Genomic DNA, 18,288 nt, shown 5'->3' with positions numbered 1-18,288 from the left:
AATGAATGACTATCTCTCTATTGGAGAAGGTGGTTGGGGAGTTATAACATAGTATCAAACCAAGCCTCCTTGTGATAAATCCAAAAGAGGAGTAGACAAGTGCCATCCGCTGGTGGCTGATGGTGGAGAACTTCCAGTCACAGATTAAGGAAAATGGAAAAATTCAAAATTGTTCATGTTTGGCTCTCTCCTCCTCCACCAAGTCCACCATTTTGTCAATATGTAAAATGACTCTGAGTTTACTTTTCTTACCCTGTTCTGTCCTATATTTGCTGTTTTTTCCCCTAATGGTTTGTTCTAAAGTTTTATAGACACAGATAAGTTAATTCAAATCATTTCCACAGTATCAATTTTCTTAGTCTTAAAAAACAAAATATCCTAATGATTGTAAATGTAAAAAAGCTCACATTGAAAAAGTAAAAGTTGTGTTTTACGTAGTTCATATAAAACACATCCTTTCGTGTTTCATAGTAATTGGGTCTCTGTTTCAGTGAAGTATAAAAGGCCAAACTACAGAGACAATAAACCCATCAGCAGTTGCCAGGGGCAGGGACGGGAGGAGATGAAAAGGCAGCGCACAGAGGATTCTTAGGGCCGTGAAAATACTTGGTATGATATTAGAATAATGGATATATGTCATTACACACTTGTGCAAACCATAGAATGTACAACACCAAGAGTGAATGCTAAGGTAGACTATGGACTTTGGATGTTTATTATGTGTCAACGTAGGTTCATCCCTGGTAAAAAATGTAGCACACTGGTGAGTGATGTTGATAATGGGGGAGGCTATGTGTGTGTGGGGGCAGGGAGTAAACGGGAAAACTTTCCATCCTTCCTCTCTCTTAATTTTGTTGTGACCCTAAAATTGTTCTAAAAAAATAACGTCTTAAAAAGAACAATGCATGTTTCAAATTTGTGGTTTAAATGTAGGCCACTTCATCTGGCCGATTAAGTCTCCTAGGTGAGGAGCTATCTTAAAAGAACTAATTAGATGATATTATATCCAATAAACACCTTTCCTTGGCTGAGCAGGTGGTTTCCGAAGATGAAAATTAGCCTGATGTGGCAGTCACTGTGTTGCCTGACCAGTGATCTTTCAGCCTTCTGTTTTCCTTGTTAGAGTTCATCTCCCTAGAGAGGCCCCAAATGCCAAAAAAATTGGATTCCCAGCTTTCTTGATAGCTAGAGCATGGGTATAAGACCCAAGGATATCAGAGGAGAAGTCTGCTGAGGGGTTTCTGGGAAAGGCTTTTCTCCCTAATTACAAATAATAATAATAATAAACACTTTTTTCTGTCTTGATGATGTTGTAAGTGAATGTGATGCCTGCAGCCATAGCAGCCTTCTTGAGATTTGAGGATAAAAGCCAACATACTGAACATATTATAGCAGAAAGATGGAAAGAATATGGGCTTCTGATGACATCTCTAACTTCTGTGCTCACCTTCTGGGTGTAGAAGAAAATAAATGTGCTTACTGCTAACAACCTTTAGTTGACTAATCTGTTGCAAGTAGTCAAAACTATGTAATATATTAGTAAGCCTTGCCCAACACACTGCAAGACCAAACTGATTTTCAAAGTGGGCCCATGTGAATGAGTGAACAGGGCAATGGACTGGCCTGTGGGAGTTAGGAATTTTGCGTTCCACCATTTCAGTTCTGGCATCAACTAGTTAAGTGATTGGTACTGGACAAGTCATATAACCTCTTTCGTGTGCCATGTCCTCACCTGTAAAATGAGGGATTCGCATTGAGAAAGCACTTAGGTCCCTTTCATCACTAACATGCTCTGATTCTGTGTTTATAGTAGTGTCAGCGCTGGGTTCCCCAGGAAGCAGACTGTGAATCAGAGATAAGCTTGGAGAAGGTTTATTAGGAAGTGCTCTTGGGATTATCACCTGTGGAGGGGGCGGGACAGATGCAGCACTAGCCAGAGGGAGAAAAAGAGCTGCGATGCAATCTCAATGGAACCTGAAGCTGGAATGTTGGAGTGAGGAGGCCGGGCCTTATTACCCCACATCAATGAGTCACGGGAGGAGGCTGTTCCAGGAAGAGTGTGCAACCTTGGGTGAAATGTCTCTCTCTCCAGCAAAGACAACCCACGTAAGGGGCTGGTGGCTAAGGGCTTTCTGTGGGGAGCACTCCCAGCAGCTGGAGAATATGCTTTCATTCCTGAATGGGATCTGAGTAGCACATCACAGCATCCACCATGGATAGGAACCAAAGTTTACTTGTGTTAACAACATAAAGGTTGGTATCTTTCTTTCCATTTAAATCACTGAATAATAAAAAAAATCAGCATGGAAATTTTCAAACCTTCATTAAAGTAGAGAGACTTGTATAATCAATCCCATCCATCCATCCCCCAGCCTCAATTATGATCCACATTCTGCCATTCTTGTTTCATGTTTTTCCCACCTCTACAATTTTCCCCCTCTCCTGGAATATTTTAAAGCAAACTAAAAATATTATAATAACGATATATGGTTGATTAAACTCAACACAATACAGAGTGTCCATATGTGTCTCTAATCTTAGAGGTTTTCATTTATTAGAATATTATTTTAAATTACAATAGCAATAACATATAGCCTTCTCCCCCTGCTCTATGAGTTCATTTCAAGGGCTTCTCATGGAGCCCTGAACAGACATTTTCAGGCCCAGGAGTTTTCACCTGTCCCCTTTCTCACCCTGTAGTAGGAAACCAAGAAGCATGGAACTGGGTTTTAGACTGGGAGTAGTGGGTCCCATTATCAGCCAAGCCGATTAGGGGTCCCTCGTGAGTAGTGTGTTTTGCCACCAGCATTCAGATGAACAATGGCAAGCTGTGAAGCATTACTTAGTAAATAATGATTTTGTGGTTCCCAAGGTCAGTAGATCCAAGCTTAAAAATAGTGTTTGTTTTAGCTATGCCCTCACTTTTCAAAAATTCTTCCACATAATGGCCCTGTTCAATCATTCTCATTTCCAAACAACCATGTCCACTGACACTTCTAATAAAATGGAAGGTCTCAGTCGAATTGCCATAAAAAGGATCCTAGACCAAAAGGGATCACTAACAAAATGAAAGGTTTGATTCCTCTTAAAAGTCAACTGGAAGGTGTAGAAAGATAGACATTGGGGGAAAGTTCAGATTGAACGCATCTCCTGAGCTACATGTTATCACAGGAATTCATGTGGGGGATCTGCTACTTTGTTTTCCAGAACATGCATCTTTAACCCCGTGTTGTTTTCTCCCTTGTGGGAAATCTGACAGCAAAGCCAGATGAATGAGCATGAATTCTTAAGTGATTGTTGAGAAGCGTGAAGGCTGAGACACTCTGGCTTTAATCACTAGCCCACACTACATCTTTATCCAGGAGCATGGCAATTGGTCCCTATTTATGGAGTGCACCCTGCTCTGTGGGTAGAGCCAGAGCCTGTCCATTAGGACAGGACAGATGAGGACTAGAGACTGCAGTGCCTGTCCTAGAAAAACTTATGGTTCAATTGTGAGGACAGGCCAGGCAAGCACAGCAATCTAATAAGAACAGTTACTTGGAAGCACAAAAATAAACTGACTGTATCATATATGTAGATACAAAATCCAGAAGTTTCTTTATGGCTAAAAGTACTTAGGAACTTGGTAAAAATACTGTATCTCCATATATCACCTTCGTGCAGTGCAAGAAATTTAGTTTCTTTTCATGCTGCTTGAAAAGTTGCTCAAATAATAAACTCAAGGTTTAAAATTCAAAGGATGCAGAATATACAATGGGGAGTGAGATATCAACCTTATATGGTGCTTCCAGGATACTCCTGAAAGATTTTTATTTGGAAGCATGTGTTTCAAGGTCACAAGGTGGAATATACTTTTAATAACTCTTCTGAGGTTCAATATCATTGAGACTGGGTGAAATTATTTTGCTTCTAAGAAATAAAGACTTGGAACATTAGATGGAAAAATCCTAAGAAAAATAGTAGCAGACCAAACCCAACAATGTAAAATAAGTTATACATCAAGATCAAGTTGAGTTTTTTCCCCTAGATTGCAAGGTTAATATAACATTAGAAAATTAATTACAGAAATTCATCGAGGTAATAGAGAAAAACCATCTGCTTATCTCAATAATGAAAAAGTGTTTGACAAAATTGAATATACATTCACAATAAAAACCTCCTAAAGAAGGAATAGAACTATACTTATTGAACACTGATAAAGCATATCTATAGCAAACATCACATATAATGATGAAATGTTGACAGCATTCCCTTTAAAGTTAGAAATAAAACCAGGTTCCCTGTTATTATCAATTCTATTTAACCTTTCTCCAATGAAGTTAAGAAAAGTAAATAAAAAGTATAAGGATTGGAAAGTAACAAAACTATCTATATTCCCAGATAAAACCATTATGTAGAAGAAAATAATCTACAGATAAAGAATTACAAGTTGCTGGATGCAAAAATCAATGTACAAAAATCAACTGCATTTCCATACCCCAGCACTGAATAGTTAAATATAATTTTTAAAAGATGCCATTAATATATCATCAAAAGTGTAAAGATTCTAGAAATAAATTTAAGAAAAGATGTGTAAAACTTCTATGAAGAAAATTATAAAGGTTTTTTGAAATACATTAGAGAAAGTTTAAATCATATACCATGTTCATGGGTTGAAGAGTTCAACATCAAAGTGTCAGCTTTCCCCAAACTGATATTTAGATTCAATATGATTCCAATAAAAATCCCCAAAGTTTTTTTCCTATGAAACTGACAGGCTGATTCTAATATTTATATGGAAAATCAAGGGGTCAAGGGGAAATTTAATTTAATAGATATTACCATTTACAACGAAACTATAATAATTGATTCAGTACGGTATCGATTTAAGGATAGACAAATTGATCAAAGGAACAGAATAGAGAGCACAGGAAAAAAAAAAACACAAAGTCACACTTAGTTTATGACAGTAGCCTTTGCATTTCAGGGACTTTTCAATAAATGATCCTGGAATAATTGGATATCCATATGGAAAAAAATGAAATTGGGTCTGTATTTTATGCCACACACACATGAAAATCAATTCCAGGTGGATTAAAGACTTCAATGTGCAAGGTAAAATCATAAAACTCTTAGAAGACAACATAGGAGACTATCTTTTTAACCTAGGATGAGGAGAAAGTTTCTTAAATAAGACACAAAAACCCCGCCAACTATATAGACAAATATTGATAAATTAAACTACATTAATACTAAGAACCTCAGTTCATCAAAATTTGTCATTAATACAGTGAAAGGACATGCTACAAATCAAGAGAAGATATTTGCAAAATGTATAACTAACAAGCGGAAATGGGAAATGGAGAACAGGCCCTTCACAGAAGAAGAAATCCAGATGGCCAATGAAAAGATGTGCAATCTCATTAGTAATCCAAGAAACGAAAGTAGAAATCACAATAAGGATCCATTTTGTTACCACTAAATTGGCCAAAAAAAAAAATCTGACATTAAATATCGGTGAAGATTTGCACAATTTCTATATATATATATCTTGCTAGTGAGAGAGTAAATCTGTATGGAAAACAATTTGGCATTACCAGTAAATAAAGATGCACATACTCATGACCCAGTAATTCCACTCCCAGTGATAGACCCTAGGCCTAGAGAAATTCTAGAGTGACCAGGAGACCAGGAAAAATGTATAAAAACCTTCACAACAGCGCTATTTGTAAAAGACAATATTGGAAATAACCCAAACGTCCACCAACAATAGAATGGATGAATATAGCAGTGAACATGAGTAATTCATATCAAGCTATATGCAGCAAAAGCATGCTACATGCAGCGCAATGAATGACTCAGAAACCTAACGTTTCTTGAAAACAAGCCACAAAGCATGTGTATGATACGATTCTATGTATATAAAGTTCAAAAACTTTCCTGAAAAAGAAACAGTTACGTTCTTAATTTACAGTAAGTATTCGTTGTATTACTATTCTTTATACCTTACATAAATTTTAAATATTCTTTTGTATCAACTCAGCAGTCGATTAAGTTTTTAAAAAGAGAAATACTGACCTATAGCAATCCTTATATCGATTAAATCCAATTTGCAGTTTTTAAGAGAATGCTTTCCTATAGCAATCATTTCCTGACTAATATTGGAATAGAAGTAAAGAATAAATCCTCATTATCTCAATAAACATGACAGATAATCTTCAAAGAGGAACTTCAGGCAGAGGAGGAGAGAGAGAATAAAATAACCACCCGCCCACACGAAGCCAAAAGTCTCCGCTGGAAAACTAGCAAGCGAGACGCACATCCCCCCGGCCGCCAGGCCAGCGCCTTTAATTCTGTGATAAGGCTGTAAATTCTCTTCCCCGGCCTGGAGTTCAGTGTAAACACTCCAAGAGCCTTAGGGACCACAGAGTGAGAGAGAAATGGCTTGGCTCTGGCTGCTGCTTCTCTGGGGGGAATGCTCACTATCAACTGTTGAATCACAAAACCCAAACTCTCCGCATCTGTCAAGGGCGGTGCGTCCCTGCGGTGGGGAGAGTATCTGGTGCAGGGGGACGGGGGTGGGGGTGAGGGTGGGGGTGGGGGAGGGCTCGACACCGACACGACGGTGGGGTCCAGACAGTCGGGCCAGTGCTTTTGGGTCCTCGGATCCCGAGCAGGGCCGCAGCTGGGATCTGGCTGCAGCGGCTCCGTAGACCTACCCACCAGGCCCACCGCGGCCTCTCCTTCCTCTTGCAGACTACACTGCCTTGTGGGAGCTGGGACCGACCACGTGCAGCTTCCTGCTCGCACACCTAACTGGCCTCGGTGAATGAGAACACAGACAGTATTCCAGAACTGCTCCAGAACTGCCAGTTGGGCGATGAAAAAGAAAGACACACTGGGCACAAAGTTGATGGATGCTTATTTCCGTGTTCCTGAGGGAGATTAAAGCACATCGTGCAAGTAATTTGGGCGCCTTTCTGTCCATTACCGAGAATGAAACACACCACCGCGTGCAGTAACGAAAACTATGTGAATTTGGGGGAGAGAGGCCTCCCGCCGCTCTGCCGGCAGAGCCAGCCAGAAACTTCTTCTCAGATAGCAGTTGGCAATAACATCTCAGCCTGTCAGCTACAGCACTTAAAGCTGATGGATATATATTATTTTTGTTTGGAAAAAAAAAATCCATTCTACCATTATTGACTCCTCCAGTATTAGCTCAACTGTTTTCTTTTATATTAAAATAAAAGATGATTTAGACAGATTTCTCATGGCTTCTCAGTAACTTATGCCGGTATATATTTTTTAAACCAACTTTATTGAGGTATAATTTATATACAATAAAATGCATTCATTTTAAGTGTACGTTTCTATGAGTTTAATTTGTGCAACTACTACAATTAAGATGTAGAACATTTCCAACACCCCCAACAGTTCCCCCAAAGGTTCCCCAGCTCCTTCCCAGTCTATCGTCCCCCTCCCCTGGGCCCCTGCTTCAGGTAATCTCTGATTTGCTTTCTGTCACTATGGATAAGTTTTGCAGTTTATAGAATTTCAAATGAAATGCAATCAGTAAATATATTTTTGATTCAAGGTTTCCCCCATTCTGATAAACTTCTAAGGCGTTTCTCCTGATTCTCATTGCTCAAAATGGCAAGACTTCATTTTGTTTTGTCCAATGTCATTCCCCCCCTCCCCACTCCCGCTGGTTTTTCCAATTTTAGTAACTTTAGTACATGTCCCCAGATGGAGCAGTTCTGGTCTGGTTTTAAACTTAAAAACCAGAAAAGTTAGAGATTCTAAATTGAAGTGAAAATACGTATGACTCACATAGTGATACTTAAAAAACCACTCCATTATATCTGTTCCATATGAGTTAACTGGAGAAGTGGCCCAAACCCATGGCCATGGCTGACTACAAGTGTCGGCTTCTGCAGGAGTGTGACAAGATCCATTTACATATCCACAAATAGAACAAAAAAGAAAATGCTGACAGATCAGCCAATTATGAAATTGTGAAAAATTAAAAGCTGCCAATTGGAATTACCTATGAAAATGTCCTCTCTGTCCAGTCACTGGTGGGGGCCACAGAAGAAGGTGGTTTCTCTCTCCACCTTTCTAAAATGCCTTCTGAGAGGCAGGGGAGTTTTGGGTAATTTGCTTGTATTCCACTGATCGCCAACTGTGCCCAGTCCAGGTAGGGCAGAAGTCTTTCCACAGTGGGCAACGCTGAGGTTCCTCTCTTCCCAGTAATGTTTTCTAGGCATAAAGCTTCTTGGGAACTCAAAAATGGACTTCTCTCTCAGCACAGTGTTAACCTTTTTCCTATATCTTCCAGGCCATTAGCTTTGGAGACTTTGAGAGGCTGCAGGTCACACGATCACAGAACTTCATCCACCGTGGTGGAAAAGGAGAATACAGGCTGTTTTCCTGCCTTCTATTTTTGTTACCCACCATATCTATTTTAATGGCAATTAAACTCTGATGCCCTCGCTTATCTCTGTTGGCTAATGTATTTAATTCCACCACTCCCAAAGGGAATAATCCCAAATCTCAAGCCTGCGCTGTATTAAAGACCCATGACTGCTTAATCAGAGCAAACAGAGGATTTGCTTTGTATAAACAGCAAAAGCTCATGTCTTTTATGTCCAGAGAGCAGGACTAAAGGAAGAAAATGATGATAAATCATTTCAAGAAACAGCATAACATAAATGTTGTATGTTTATTTAAAACTTCATACAATCATTTGTCTAGAGCTACGGCCCAGCTTCAGAAAGTGACTTGCCATAATGAGGTTCGAAGGCGAGCAGCGTTCAAGAGCCAAAAGACGTATTACCTCCTCCCCGAACTGGCTTATGGGGAAAAGGATAAGCTGCTAAGTAGAACCAAAGCATCCAAGAGTAACACACAGCTTTGAGATATATGTATATATTTAACAGTTCTTTGTTAAGGTATCAGGTTACACAAAAATCTAAGATGGTTTTAAAGAGAGTAAAAGAATGTGACTTCTTTTTGTCTGAGTTGAAGTGAAAAACCCAAGTTGATATCATCCTTAAGTTTGCTTCCAACAAAAAAGAAATAAGAAGAATAAGAGTATGAGTGGGGGGTCGGGTAGGGATTACGTTGTGGGGGAGGGGGAGGGTGGGAGGGGAGCCGGCACTCTTCCACTCTGCTGTTAGGTATTTATGAAGTAAGAGGATGTATTCAGGTATTTAGAGCTGGGGCAGGCTCTGGCTTCAGGCTGCCTGGGTTTGAATTCTGATTCTGCCATTTCTCAGCTGAATAGCTTGGGCAAGACCTCTCTTTCCCTCAGTCTCCTCATCTGTAAAATGGGATGATGATAAAGGCACCAGCCTCAGAGAGTTGTTGCAAAGATTAAACGTATATGGAGTACTTAAATAGTGCCTGGTGCCTAATGAATAAGAGTTGGCTTTTTGGAGGGAGAGATCTTCCACATGTCTCTGAACACAGCATGAAGAAAACCTTGGTTATGGTTTCACTAGAAGGAGGTGGTGTGTAGAGACTGACAAGAAGAGAGTTACCCTGTTCTGTGACCCTGAAGACCAGGTTCCCTGGAGAGAGGGAGCAAAATCATTCTCAAATTATTTCTAATGTGAAGGGTAAATACAATTCTGTTCCCACATTGCCTCAAAGCCACGACATATGAAGCCAGAGTAAACCCCTATTTCGTAAGTTTGCACTGTCTTTTAAGGTTGCATCCTTTTCTCTTTTATTTAGAACAACATGGAACCAGCTAGGCCATTGTGAGCTTTAATGCTGTGGGCTATCATGATGGTGGCACACATTCCATCACACGTAAAGCCTGATTTCTTTAACAGACAGAACACTGCCAACACTGATGAGCTCCAAGTCTGACCTGCAGCAGTATCTTAAAAGCTGCATTAATCTGCTCACAATATCGTGCTGATGGTTGAGGTGGTGGATTTTCTTTTTTTCTTCGTTGATTTATTTGATTGTGAGGGGTTGGGGGGGAACCCTGATCAACTTTCAACCTTATAATAATCCAATAGAGAAGGTGGTGGGTGGTGGGGAGCTAGTTTTATTATGTAGATGCTGATGTAGAGTCGTGTTTTCTGTGCTCACACATTTCAAAGCGATACAAAGAAATTCTAAGGAATTGTCCATAGAAAGAGAACATAGTTTATCAGTAGTTATGAGAACTGATTCTTGGGAAGGAAATAGATCTGAAGAATATATCACGCAACCTCAAAAAAATATTAAAATTCTGCAGTTTGTAAGAATATGAATAAAAATTTCAATGTAACCCAAAGGGAAAGTGCTGTTTCTTAGTCTCACTGCCATCAAATGTGGCTCTTCTAGATCGGAAGGGTGAGGCTGTTATAATACTATGCTATGGTACTTGTAGTTAATGGACACTTTCTCTTAATTTTCCCAGGTAAAGTCATAATGTATATGTGTATGATGGTGCCTTTCTTGTCCAGATAAATAAGGACTCATTTAAAAAAAAATCAATTATGTTATTCAGTTGAGATCAGTGTGTTATTAATGATAAATATACTCATTTAATCCAGCATTTTCAGATTTTGTTTTTCAGACACCGAAGCAGTAAGATAATGTGCCTGGTGCCTTGGTTTTTCCATTTCCCTTTAGTTTACTTGAATTTAAAGGTGAAGTTTTCTTATAAAAACCCAATCAATATTTATATTTGTATTGAAAGCATTGATGAGGCAAAGTTGTGAAGCCTCTACCTTTCTGAGGCTTATAATCCAGATGCAGAGATAAGATATAAATATATGAAACATTTTACAAAAGATAATATAAATAACTTTTCAACTAAATTTTTGAAGAGGTTTCACTGTCTGTAGATGATTAATTCTTCATAAAATTCACTGTGGAAATGATATTTGCTGGAGAAATTCAGAGGAGAAATTCACTTCCTAGGGAGAGGGTTGGTGGGAGAGAGAAGGCAGAACTTTGCTTGAAGGACGGGAGGCAGGAGGAGGGAAGATGAGAGCCTGAGGTATGCTTCAAGAACTGTATATTCATCCACCCAATAAATATTTATTGAGCTTCTACTACATGCCAGGTGCTGCGCTCATTTACGAGGTGTTGGGGTACAGGCTGAATGAACAGGTCCAGTCCTTGCCCTCTTAGACCTATCAAAAACAAGACAACAGGCCCAAAATGGAGTCGCTTATGCTGAGCCCCACGTCACCAAACCAAGACTTAATTAAAGTTTCGGGTCTCCCAGAAATGGAATCTTAAACCAGTCAATTAGGAATTGCCTGATCAGCACGAGTTAGGTAATCTGTCTGATAGACTCCTACCATCCCCTAAAGGAAAGTAACCATGCAATAACCAACTCGCTGTTCTGCCTAGTATAACTTCCTTGTGCCTGCTCCGTCTGCCTATAAAAGTCTTCATTTTGTACAGTTCCTTGGATCTCCTTTCTGTCTGCTGGATTGGATGATGCCTTTCGAATCAATTTTTGCTCAAACTCTTACAATTTTTAATATACCTCAGTTTATCTTTTAACAAGAAAAAATTTTAAATAGAATTAAGTATTTTTATTTTTGTTACCAGACACATTTAAACTCCTCCTTGAGATGTGCCAAGTAGGGGGGCACCTGCTGATTCATTTTCTCTCTTCTCCCTCCTTTCTGATCCCTGTTCTCCCTCAAGAATGCAGGTCCTCATGTGTTCTCTACCTTCCTCCCTATTAAAACATTGTTTTCATGAACAACTGGCTACATTCACATTAAAGATTGAGAAGACTAAAGGGCTGTCTTCCTCAGGAGATATATTTTAACAGGACACAGAGTCATAGCTAATGGTATAATTCCAGGTACCTGCAAGATTGCCCGGGAGGCAATTTGATGTGAGGAGGTGTGCAGAGAGCCTTCCTCTCCCCTCACCCCTGCAATCACATCCCCAGGCAAATATACCTACAAGTACTGGTTTATCAAAGATCTAACATTTCTTTAAAATTGCTTGAGCTTTTTCAGTGTGTCAACTTGTCCAGCCCAAAGTATTTCTCAAGAGTCATTTAAGTGAATACAAAAATAAGAATGAAAATCTTTGAGCAGCTTTTCCTCTGTGCATATACCTTGCAAATCTTGCCATTGATTTCTCTTCTTACTCTTTGCTTCTCTGAGCATTTTAATATATTATCCTTTTATTTTATTTTGGGGCAATTTTCAAATTTAAAAATGTCAGTAAAAGCGGGGCCGGCCCGGTGGCGCAAGCGGTTAAGTGCGCGCGCTCCGCTGCGGCGGCCCGGGGTTCGCTGGTTCGGATCCCGGGCGCGCACCGAAGTACTGCTTGGTAAGCCATGCTGTGGCGGCGTCCCATATAAAGTGGAGGAAGATGGGCACCGATGTTAGCCCAAGGCCGTCTTCCTCAACAAAAAAAAAAAAAGAGGAGGATTGGCGGATGTTAGCTCAGGGCTGATCTCCTCACAAAAAAAAAAAAAAAAAAAAAATGTCAGTAAAAGATAATTTTAAATATTTTTCCAAAAGTAAGGGCAATGTTAGACTTATCTTTGCTAGAGATTCTGAGGAGGAGGGCTGGGAAGGTAAAATCTGAATGTGCAGTAGAGTATGATGGAGAATGTAGGGCCTGTGGTTAAATCACCCTCAATTATATTTAAGGTCTTCCACTTAATAAACTGTATGGCTTTGGACAAGTTCTCTAACCTCCCTCAGCGGCAGCTTTCTTATTTGTAAAACGTAGATAATTATAGCGTCTGTCTTATTAGATTGGTTAAGAATTTGCTGAACGAATGCATATAAAATGCCTAGCAGAGATGAAGGACTTTCTAATTGTGAGCTGGTAGTCATTCTTTTATCTAGCAAGTGTTTATTGCCTACTATGTGCCAGGCATTGTTTTAGGTGTTGGGATATAGCAGTGAAAAGAAGTCTCTGCTCTCAGGAATACCGTGTTCTAGTTGGAGTTCAGAAGCAGTAAGTACATAAAGATGTAACATGTCCAGGGATGAGAAGTGCTAGGAAAAAACCAAAGCTAGGGAAGGAGAGAGATACGCTGGTTGGGAAGAGGAGTTATTCCAAGTAGGAGGTGATGGGAAGTTTTTTTGATATGTAATCAGAGACCTGCCTGAGGGGAGGTGGTGAGCCTTGTGGGAATCTGGAAGAAAACTGAAAGAGAGAGGCTGAGGTCAGTCATATTGACACCGAACCAAGTGGGCTTGCCTCCTGGTGAGTTAAATAAGACTTTACACCAGTGCAAGTTGTCTCACAAAGTAAAGTGTATTTGCAGCAAATAGGAGGCCATGAGGAATCATTTCTAATGGCATCCCCGAACAAAGGAAAGCAGGAACTTTTATTTGGTTGGGGAATGAATATTCAAAAGGGAGAGGAGAGTATTCGCTTACACGAGCTCAGTTGGAGAACATGCTTCCACATAATGAGGCCTAAGCTCCTCCTGGAGAGATCTTTGCATTAAAGAAAAGGCAAAGGTCATGGGCATAGTTCTTGTGGTGAGGCTTGGTCAGTTTCAGGGTGGCTGGTGGTTACATCTCCCTTGAGTGCCTCACTTTGTCAGTTTCTTGATGGCTGAGGGTTACATCTCCCTAACATACAAAAGGAAAAGAAACAACTTGGAAAAACAGTTAATTGCTTCCAAACCCGTCTTTGAGTTTCTTGAGGCACCTTGTCGGTGACAATATCACAGGATGTGAGTGAAGGAGCCCCAGAACTTGTTTTCTCTTTGCTGGGTTCACTTTTGAGTTGTTGTGTGTCTTTTGACATGGCTTTTCTCTTCACTGCTCATTAATTTCCTCAGTTATAAAATGCACACACTTTTCATGTGTTTCCTTGGAACTGTTGGGAGGGCTGAAGAGGTAGAATCCGGGTTGAGTTTGCAGGAATGAGCCCCAAAGTCACACAGGAGAGCAGTGGCGTGTTGCTAGAGGAGGAAGCTGCCATGGGAGCCGAGAGGGTTCTGCCACAGTTGTTGGCTCCAGAACCAATCCACATCTGTAGAACTCTGCACCAGCAAAATGATTATTCTGCTTCAGTTGCCTTGCTAACCTGACACCCGCCTCTCAATGACAGTAATCTTCCCTAGTTCCTGAACCAGGAAACCCCTGGGTTATTTTGAATCCCAATCAGCCTGGATAAAAGCGGGTGTTCTGAGTTCCAAGGTGCCCCAGAACAGACTTGGAAGTGTTCTTCAAACACGGGCAGACTATTGCTGGAAAGGATTAATTGATTGATAAAGGTCAATCATGTCAAAACATAAAATGGTAAAAACTATGATATCTAATTTGTCTGTAGTCCAAATTTGATACCAGTAATGGCTTCCAAGAAAACTCATTATCTGTTTAATCATAAATATGTCAAAACGAATGTCAGCATCTAGTATTATGCCAAAGATAAGCAAGAGGATGGTGTTTCTCTTAGCCAGAGCATTATTCACTCTACCCAACATTTATTGCATTTCTCCTACGCACTGTAGCTCCTGTAGTAAAACCCAGGGCCTCAGAGGGGATTTGAAGAGGAAGGACCTTACAATCACACAGTGTGGTCAGCGGAAAGCACTCACTGCTTTGGAACACCTGGGGGTGGGGGTGGGGCAGGGATTCTTGAGAATCAGGAAAGAGGTACGAAATTATTTTATACACAGTGGTCCTGCCTGCAAGTAACTATTGCCTTATCAGTACCCTGCAATTTGTCCAGATTAATAGTCCTTCTTCTTGGGAAGAGGTGAAGCAGGAAATGGGCAGAGAAGAAAAGAGCAAAAGGTGTCCCAGAATAGAGGAAGAGGGCTGAGAACTCTGCCCTGCTACAACCACGGTGTGGCAAGCCCTGGTTGAAAGAGACACTGCATATAGCACAGCCTTCCTGGAGGTATTAAGTCCCTCAAAAGTAGCAACCAAATGCAAGACGATAGATGAGTCATTGTCACGTTGTGAGCTAGGGGTACAAGTGTTCCATAATTTCGCACGTGCTGCTTTATCTTTGTAATGCCCTTCCCTCACTCTCTGCTCAGAATGTTTCCTTTTCCTGAAGCCCTCCCTTTCTTCCCTAAGTGAGCCACCTGCCTTCCCATTTGGTCCTCTTAGGACTAGGTCACGACTCACGTTCTGATCATTCATGTAATTATTAGTCCACATACCTGTCCTCCCAACTGGATTGGGGAGCCCCAGAGGGGAGGGCCCGTTGTGGAGTAAGCAATCTTTGGGTTCTGGTGATGGCATTACAGTTTTCAACCTTCACTCCAGCCTCTGAGGTGGGTTTACAGCCAACGGGTGATGGTGTTGAGATTCACACCGCTGTCCTTCTGGCTCCACAGCGGGAGACTTTAACCACCACACCACGCATGTAAGGTCATAACATTTTGGTATACCCAGTGTAAATCCCTTTACCCAAAAGAATGAATGAGGAATTTGATCAGTTAGTAGGGAGAAGGATTGCAGGAAGTTTCCCAGGTCCCATCACCTCCGTGTTCCCATACTTGGGCTGGGTATAGGATGGGCTCAGCTGTTAGAATGAAGGGCCAAACAAGGTGGAGGTCAGTTCCTCCAGGATAATCCTGGGCTTTGGTACCTAAAATCACAGAGATTTCAGAAGCCTAGAAGCAGAAATCATTTTCTTTGGCTACATACCCTTGTCGCGTTGATGGTTGTTTGAGACCATGATCAATTAAATCTATAACTATTTTGAAATCGACCTGTGTTTTGTTTTTTCCTGCTCTACATGATTTGTACTTACTGACAATCCTTTTTATAGAATTACCTCCATCGTTAGGCTTCCCCGCAGCATGGAAGCTTGAGGGTTAACAAAAGCACTCGGTTACTGTTTTCAAATTTGTAAACAGAGTTTTTCCGGACCATTTTATCAGGCTTCATAGCCGGGACTTTGAGTTTTCTTGAATGGTTTTTACATTTTGTTTGAAAATGTCTTTCCACACACAGTGAAATGGAAAAAAAAAATCCACACAAATAAGAAGTCCTGCTGGCAGGTGTTTTAACAGCTCCAGAATTATAAAGCCAAGAACTCATTCTCGTATCTTTAAAAATGACCAGGCCCTGTGGGCCCCTGTTATTGTTTTCTCAGTTCTATTAATAGACTTCCTTAGCTGGTGCCCTGCAATGTATAGTACATGGCATGTTTTATGGAAACACTAACACAGACTCTATTTTGGAAGTTTCTTTTTCTTTCTTCCAGACTTGACATTACACGTTTGATCAGAAGTAATCATAATTTATACATTTTTTTTTTTTTGTACAAGCTACTTGTTTTAGTTTCTGAAAGTAGGGAATGTCAGCACAGAGAAAGGTCTACTTGTGAGTTAAAATCCTTTGAAACACAGAACACGTTTGATACTTGAAAACTGTTCCAAAAGTCTGTTTGGTTTTCCTCTTCAAAGTGGTCAAATGCAAGCTGAAAAGCGTTTCAAATGAAACCCCACTGCTGTCTGTCATCTCCCAGGCTTGATAAACACAGACGAGAACTGAAAACTACCAGCTCAGCTCTGGAGCGTCACTGACAACCACTCAGTCCATCCCAATTTCCAAGGAATTAATTAATTAAATTTATTTTTTGAAAAAGTAACTTATACACATAGCTAAAAATTCAAATAGCATAAAAGGGTCTACAATAAAAAGCAAATCTATCTTTTACACTAGTCCCTTGGTCCTCCAATTTCCAATTTCTTATGTATTCTTACAATAATATTCCATGTGTATGATAAACATTGTGTTACACATATGGTAGCCAACTCTATATGCAGTTTTAACTCTTGCTTTCTTTACCGCACAATGTATTTTGGAGATGGTATCTTATTAGCATATACAGTTCTACAGAAATGTTTTTAAATGCTGCTTAGTATTCCATAATGTTTTTAACAAGTCCCCTTTTGGTGGGCATGGAGGTCATTTGCAGTCTCCTGCTATTGTAAACAGCGCTTCAGTGAAGCCCGATTCCCACGGAGGGGCAGACCTCTGAGGGCAGGTGGGTAAAGCGCTAACACAGCAGAGAAGCAGCGCTGTTTCCAGTGGCTCTCTGGAAGAGGACGCCCTGGAAAGGTGAAGGACCGTGGGCACACTTTTGTTTGGAGGCTTCAGATTTATAGCTATGCAGCTGCCACACCAGTGAGGTTTTAAAATAAATTAGAAAAACAAAATAATTTGACTCTTTGTGACCTCAAAAGTGTACAGTTGTTGGAGTTGTTCTTGGAGTCAGGAAGTTCCATTCCAGGACAGATTTTTAGTGAAAATGATGACCTTTGGGTACTCTTCATTTATTTCTCTCATTTTATTTTCCTTTTTTATGTGACGTTTAATATGCAAAATCACTATCTCTACCAGTTACCCAAGACAATTTTTGTGTTCTCCATGTAAAATTATTATGTTTTATATATTTCAAATAGAAAATAAATTATTTCAGCATTTTTAAATTAAAAATTATACCCTCAGTGAAATGATCTTGCCTAAATATTGAGCATGAATCTAATCAAGTCTCTAAATCTAATTACCAAATTATATAAAACATCAGGGAGAAAGGATTGAGTTAAACTACACTATGAAGAAGGAATCAGCCAAATCAGAATATGGGGGGTTCTACAGGACCAATAATCCAGCTTTTTCCTTAAGTTTATACCACAGGAAAGGGTAGAGACTGAGGTTTGTTCTAGAATAAAAGATGCTTACAGGAAGTAACAACCAAATACAAGAATTGGATTTGGATTCAAACCATCTGTAAACCAACAAATTAATACCTTCTTTGAGACAACTGGGAAAATTTGAATAGGGTCTGCATGATAGATAATAAGAAGTTATTGTTAGTTTCATTAGGTGAAGTAATGGCTTGGTGAATATGTTTAAAAAAAATGTCCTTAAACAGAGATGCATACTGAAATATTTATCCGTGAAATGATGATGTCTGAGATTTGTTTTAGAATACTCCCGAAAAAAACATTAGAGGAGATCAATGAAACACTGTTAGCAAACTATTGATAATTGTGAAAGCTGGATGATGGGTACGTGGGATTCATTATAGTATTCTTTTCATTTTGGGGTACTGTAGTAGTTTACTAAGGCTGCCATAACAAAGTACCACAAGTGGCTTAAACAACTCAGTGGCTTAAACAGCAGAAATTTAACTTTTTACAGTTCTGGAGGTGTAAGTCCAAGACCAAGGTGTCAGCAGGGTTGGTTTCATTTTGATGCCCCTCTCGCAGCTTGTAGATGACCGTCTTTTCCCTTTATCTTCACATTTTCTTTCCTCTGGGTGTGTCTTCTCCTCTCTTATAAGCACACCAGTCATATTGGAATAGAGCCCAGCCCAATGACCTGATTTAAC

At 40.0% G+C, this 18,288-nt stretch overlaps 1 long non-coding RNA gene across 1 annotated transcript; it reads left to right on the top strand.

Moving 5' to 3' along the window:
• The first annotated feature begins 820 nt into the window (after positions 1-820).
• Positions 821-8,479, top strand: LOC131404549 (uncharacterized). The gene is made up of 2 exons (XR_009219811.1): positions 821-2,253; positions 8,321-8,479. It is a non-coding gene; the product is annotated as an uncharacterized LOC131404549 (long non-coding RNA).
• The last annotated feature ends 9,809 nt before the right edge of the window (positions 8,480-18,288 follow it).

This window comes from Diceros bicornis, chromosome 1, assembly GCF_020826845.1.
Source record: "Diceros bicornis minor isolate mBicDic1 chromosome 1, mDicBic1.mat.cur, whole genome shotgun sequence".
Taxonomy (NCBI): domain Eukaryota; kingdom Metazoa; phylum Chordata; class Mammalia; order Perissodactyla; family Rhinocerotidae; genus Diceros; species Diceros bicornis.
The sequence above is the reverse complement of the archived record's forward strand: the minus strand, read 5'-3'. Positions and strand labels throughout refer to the sequence as shown.